Source organism: Triticum aestivum, chromosome 6D (genome assembly GCF_018294505.1).
Source record: "Triticum aestivum cultivar Chinese Spring chromosome 6D, IWGSC CS RefSeq v2.1, whole genome shotgun sequence".
In the NCBI taxonomy this organism is placed as follows: Eukaryota; Viridiplantae; Streptophyta; class Magnoliopsida; order Poales; family Poaceae; genus Triticum; species Triticum aestivum.
The window spans coordinates 170,110,748-170,117,517 of NC_057811.1; positions in this window are offsets into that span (position 1 = coordinate 170,110,748).

Sequence of the window (6,770 nt, forward strand, 5' to 3'; positions counted from 1 at the left end):
CATGGTGGGATAGACAAGGTTGCTTCTTCGTGGACCCTTCGTGGGTGGAGCCCTCCGTGGACTCGCGCAACCATTACCCTTCGTGGGTTGAAGTCTCCATCAACGTGGATATATGATAGCACCACCTATCGGAACCACGGATAAAAAAACTCCGTGTCTGCAATTGCGTTTGCACTCTCCAATCTCATCCCTTTACATTCTTGCAACTTGCATGATTTACTTTCCGCTGCTCATATACTCTTGTCATGCTTTCTTGATATGTATTGTGAATGTTTGAACTTGTGCTAAAACTCCACTTCAACTTAAAGAATTTAAAAACTGCAACTTTTCTTGCTAAGAGTCTATTCACCCCCCTCTAGACACTTCTTCTCGATCCTTTCAATTGGTATCAGAGCTTTGGTCTCCATTGCTTTGGTTTAAACACCTTTGGAGGAAGATGGATGAGTCTACGTTGGGGAGTCTTAGACATAGAGTGCCTATACTTGATGGAGAGTTCTTTCATGAGTGGAAAAATGAGATGCTTGAGATTTTCAATGAATATCACTTGAACAAGTACATTACTAGTCCTTGCATTTCCCCTAGTGATCCCTTGCATCCCTCTCCCGATGAGGATCTTGACATGATTCGCAATCTTAGAACTATCAATCTTATCATTAGAGGATTGCCCAAAAATTTGATTGCTAGCTTACCTACTCTTGACTGTGCCTACACTATATGGAGATTTCTTGAGGAACGATTCCCAAATTATTCCTTGAAAAATCTAGACGAAATTCTTCATAAGTCTATTGCCTTGAGTAAGATGAGTACTAGTGATCCTAAGTTTGATGATTGTCTATTTGAGCTTCATGATCTCATGTGTGCCAAAGGAGATGTTGGAATTATTAGCAATATCATTTCCGAAGTCATTAGAATTCATAGAGATGAACATTGTTACGGTCATACTTCTAATGAATTACCCTCTCTAGGAGTTGATCAATCACAAGACGATATAGAACATGGATACTATGATGAGGATGATGATAGTGACTATGATCTTGATGATGCTATGAGACACTTTGGGCTTATGGCTAATCTTCGCGGCTACATGGCTGGAGGAAAGGAATGGGTCCTTGATAGTGGATGTACTGATCATATGACCGGAGACAAAGATATGTTTCGTGAGCTTGCTGAAAACGACGGCCCTCGAAAGTACGTCACTTTCGGTGATAACTCAAAGGGTAAGGTGGTTGGCCTTGGTAAGGTGGCCATCTCACATGACAGCTCCATACAAAATGTTATGCTCGTTGAATCGCTTGGCTACAATTTACTTTCCGTATCTAGACTTGCTGACTTTGGTTTCAACGTCCTATTTACTGAAGTAGATTGCCAAGTGTTTCGTAGAGATAATCATAAAATGGTCTTTACCGGTATCCGTAGAGGTGATCTTTACATTGTTGATTTCACTAAAAAGGCTCAACCTAGAACTTGCTTAATTGCTAAATCCTCAAAAGGCTGGTTGTGGCATAGAAGGTTAGGTCATGTGGGCATGCGAAATCTTGATAAGCTTATTAAGGGTGATCATATCCTTGGAGTAAAAGATGTTATATTTGACAAGGATAGACTTTTTAGTGCTTGTCAAGCAGGAAAACAAGTTGGAGGAAGCCACCCCGTGAATAACATTATGACCACTAGAAGACCACTCGAGCTACTTCATATGGATCTCTTCGGTCCCAATGCCTACAAGAGTCTCGGTGGTAACTCATTTGGTCTAGTCATAGTTGATGATTTTTCAAGATTTACGTGGGTGTTCTTTCTTGATGATAAATCGCAGGTCCAAAAGATCTTCAAAAATTTCGCTAGGAAGGCCCAAAACCAATTTGAAGTGAAGATCAAAAAGGTTTGGAGCGACAATGGAACGGAGTTCAATAACACAAATGTGGATACCTTTCTTGACGAAGAAGGGATTTCACACGAGTTCTCGGCTACGTACACGCCTCAACAAAATGGAGTTGTTGAGAGGAAGAACCGGGCTCTTATTGAGATGGCAAGAACGATGCTTGATGAGTACAAGACTCCAAAACACTTTTGGGCGGAAGCGGTTGAGACGGCTTGTCATGCAACAAATCGCTTGTATCTTCACAAGCTACTCGGCAAGACGGCTTACGAGCTCCTCACCGGTAACAAACCCCAAGTTGGATACTTTCGAGTATTTGGCTCGAAGTGTTACATTCTTGATAAGCATCGTCGTTCTAAATTTGCTCCTAAATCTCATGAGGGTTTCCTACTTGGTTATGGCTCAAACTCTCACACTTACCGTGTCTACAACAGTTTCACCCGAAAGGTTGAAGAGACGGTAGATGTGAAGTTTGATGAATCTAACGGCTCGCAAGTAGAGCAATTACCAATTGATGTAGGAGATAAAGATCCTTCGGAAGCAATCCAAGACTTGTCTATTGGCAAGATTCGTCCAACGGAGGTAAAGGAGAGTACCTCGTCCGTCCAAGTGGAAGCTTCTACCTCACGACAAGGTGAACCAAGAGTTGATACAGAAGCATCCACAAGTGGGACACACCAAGACGAAGAAAACGAGGAAGTACACCAAGATGAACATCAACAGCCTCCTTCTCCACCGCGACAAGAGAACGACAACGCCAACAATGAAGAAGGCCAAGAAGAAGAAGATGATGAAGAAGATGTTCCACCCCGACCCAAGCAAAAGCTCTCACGAGTTAGAGCAAGAGTCGCCAGAGACCATCCCGTCGAGCAAATCTACAATGACATTCAAACCGGGAGAATCACTCGCTCTAAATCTCGTTTCGCTAACTTTTGTGAACATTATTCATTCATCTCTAGCATTGAACCTATGAAGGTTGAAGAAGCATTGGAAGATCCGGATTGGATAAATGCCATGCATGAAGAGCTACACAACTTTGAGAGAAGTCAAGTATGGACATTGGTCGAGAAGCCCGACAACAACCACAACATCATCGGTACCAAATGGGTGTTTCGCAACAAGCAAGATGAAGATGGTCAAGTCGTCCGCAACAAAGCTCGTCTAGTCGCCCAAGGATACACTCAAGTCGAAGGTATGGACTACGGTGAGACATATGCCCCCGTTGCTAGACTTGAGTCCATCCGCATCTTACTTGCCTATGCTAATCACCATGATATCACTTTATACCAAATGGACATTAAAAGTGCTTTTCTAAATGGTGAAATTGAGGAGGAAGTTTATGTTAAACAACCTCCCAGCTTTGTAAATCCTAAGAAACCCGATCATGTTTACAAACTTCACAAAGCCCTTTATGGTCTTAAGCAAGCTCCTAGAGCGTGGTATAAATGCTTGACCAAGTTCCTTATTGAAAAAGGCTTTGAGATTGGAAAGATAGATTCTACTCTTTTCACTAAAAGGGTTAATGGTGAATTATTTGTATGCCAAATTTATGTTGATGATATCATATTTGGTTCAACTAACCCTCATTTTAGTGAAAAGTTTGGAAAGCTAATGTCAAAGAAGTTTGAGATGTCTATGATGAGTGAACTCAAGTTCTTTCTTGGTTTGCAAATCAAGCAAACTAAGGAAGGCACCTTTGTTTCTCAAACAAAGTACACCAAGGACTTATTCAAGAAGTTCAACATGAAAGAAAGCAAAGGTATGAAAACTCCCATGCCTACTAGTGGACATCTTGACTTGACTAAGGATGGTAAACCAGTTGATCAAAAGGTTTATCGCTCTATGATTGGATCATTGTTATATCTATGTGCCTCTCGTCCCGATATTATGCTAAGCGTGTGCATGTGTGCACGATATCAAGCGGCCCCCAAAGAATGTCATCTTAAGGCTGTGAAAAGGATAGTGAGATACTTAATACATACACCAAATTTTGGCATTTGGTATCCTAAGAGGTCCTCTTTTGATCTTGTTGGCTATTCCGACTCGGACTATGCCGGAGACAAGGTTGATAGAAAGTCCACTTCGGGTACTTGTCAATTTCTTGGTAGATCTCTTGTGTCTTGGTCTTCCAAGAAACAAAACTCGGTATCCTTATCCACCGCCGAAGCGGAATACATTGCCGCTGGTTCATGTTGTGCTCAATTACTTTGGATGACCCAAACTCTTAAAGATTATGGGATATATGTGAAACATGTTCCTTTGCTTTGTGACAATGAAAGTGCCATTAAGATTGCTCATAATCCCGTGCAACATTCCCGGACTAAGCATATTGAAGTTCGTCATCATTTCATTCGAGATCATGTTGCTAAAGGGGATATTGATCTTAAGCATGTTCGTACCGATAAGCAATTGGCGGATATATTCACCAAACCGCTTGATGAGAAAGTCTTTTGCCGGTTGAGAGGAGAATTGAACATCATTGATGCTTCAAACTTGGAGTAGGGACTCCATTTGGATACATGCAAAGCATGAGCCTATGACTAATCCTTGATATTTCCTTCATGATGCTATTCATATATCTTGGATATATTTGCACCCTTGCATGGTATCTAACCCTTGTAGGTACTTGGATGAATTTAAATCCATGAGATTGCAACTCACTCATATCTTGAGCAACCTCTACATCACCAAGTCGCTATAATACGGTGGTTGATGACAAGGAAGCACGAAACCCTTCAACATATCCTTTGACAAATTCTATATATCAAATTTCATTTGGTATCAAGTTTCATGATTGTCATTTTGGATACACAAGTGCTATTCCTTGCAAGACTAACCCATGTAGGTAGATGAACTCAAATTACAAGTGGTGCTCCCAACTCTTGATGAGCTACATTAACCTTGAGCATCCCACACAAGTTCAACTACATGATCAAGATCAACACCACCACCCAAGGTATGTCATTACATCTTAGAGAAGCTTTACTCCAAGTCATGGATCAAAGCAACTCAACAAGATGTGAATACATCAAATGCTTAAACGAAAAATGGTAACCTCATTTTGAGCTTAAATGATGAGTATGACTTATGATCAAGTGTTCTCACTTGACTCCTTAGTCAATATACTCTAACATAGGTGACTTTGTCACCGCCCAATTCTAGATGAAGTTCTCTAGTGTTCCTTTGAGTCTTTGCATTTTTCCCTTTGCATATTTATTCCCCTTCCTTCATCAAAAAAACTTCATCTAGATTTTCTTTTCTTTGTTTTGTTCTGCATTCCCTGCATCCAATTCCTTGAAAATTCTTAATTTAATTCCCTGCAAATCTTTGTGAGATCCTATTTGCCTAGTGTGCTGAGGTGACAAGTGCTTTCTCTGTGATGAAATCGGTCACAATGATCTGTAGCTTTCGGTCCAACCGAATCCTTCCGGTGCAACCGAAGCACACACCTCGGTGCCACCGATTTCAATGCAAACAAAACAACTTGCCACTTGATCCTGCATTCCTTTTTGCTCCAGCTCCACTCAATGATTCTTGTCCTCTACCAGCATTATATTTTATACGCTGCTTTGCTCTGTGACTCAAGGACCAAACCTATTTTGACTCACACTCCAGAGGATTCCTTCTTGGAAATTGATGTCAAAGGGGGAGAGAGAGTTCACATCAAAGCTTAAACCTTCAAAAGGGGAGAGACTGCTTCAAACAGGAGGAGAGAAGATACCCCAGATGCTTGGTGTTCAAGAGGAGAGAAGTCACATGTCTTTAGAGGGGAAAGACATGTTCATGTTGTTCGTGTATTTTCTTTGCTCTGATTTTCTGTTCCCTATCTTCTCCCAGTATCCCATATAAGATTCAGGGGGAGCAAGACATCTAAGGGAAGAAGATCTTCGAATTCATTGCATATCTTTACCTTTGGGGACATGTCTATATCTAATAGAGAATCTAGTGCTCACACTCTACATGTCATCCCAATCTTGGTACTCTTGTGGTTCCTTTTGTTTGCTCTGGCTAGTAGATGTATCTGTGTTATCTAACCTTGTTTACTCAGCTTCATCCCTTTCTAAGCCAACTCAAGACCACAAGGTAAGTATATGCATCACACTCATGTGCATGAGGATATCTTGCTGATGTACATACTGTTTGCAAGAAGGACTCATGAGCATGAGGTACATTTCCCATATTCACACCATTTGCTCTGATGCATATAGCCAAGATACATGTAACTCATTGCTTGCTCTGTCATGCTTATGCATTCACATGCTCTCATATTCCATATTTACATGATTGCATACATATAGGGGGGGCATATGCATGTTACATGTCTTTCCAAGGCTTTGCTTTTTATTCTCTATATCTTTATCTAAAGCTTTGATGTATGTTGTCATCAATTACCAAAAAGGGGGAGATTGAAAGCACAAGTGCTCCCTGGGTGATTTTGGTAATTAATGTCAACATATCTCTTGTTGGACTAATGCTTTCATCTAGTATGTTTCAAATAAGTTCAACAATGGAGTGGCATGGACAAGAGGATGTGGAACCCCTTCAAGATGATAAGGACAAAGGATTGGCTCAAGCTCAAAGCTCAGGACTCTACATTTTTCATTTTAGTGATCCAAGATCACATTGAGTCCATAGGAAAGCCAATACTATTAAGAGGGGATGAGGTGTTGCTTAATGGCTTGCTTGCTCAAAGTGCTTAGTGATATGCTCCAAAGCCCTCAACCACTTTCTCACATCCACATATGTCCCAAAACCAAAAAGTCAAACTCGGCCCCACCGAAACTTTCTATCCGGCGCCACCGAGTTCACTTGACATAGCCACTGCCAGAAACCCTAATCAATTCGGTCTCACCGAGATGGGCTTGCAAACTCTCTGTTGCCTATTGCATTAATTTCG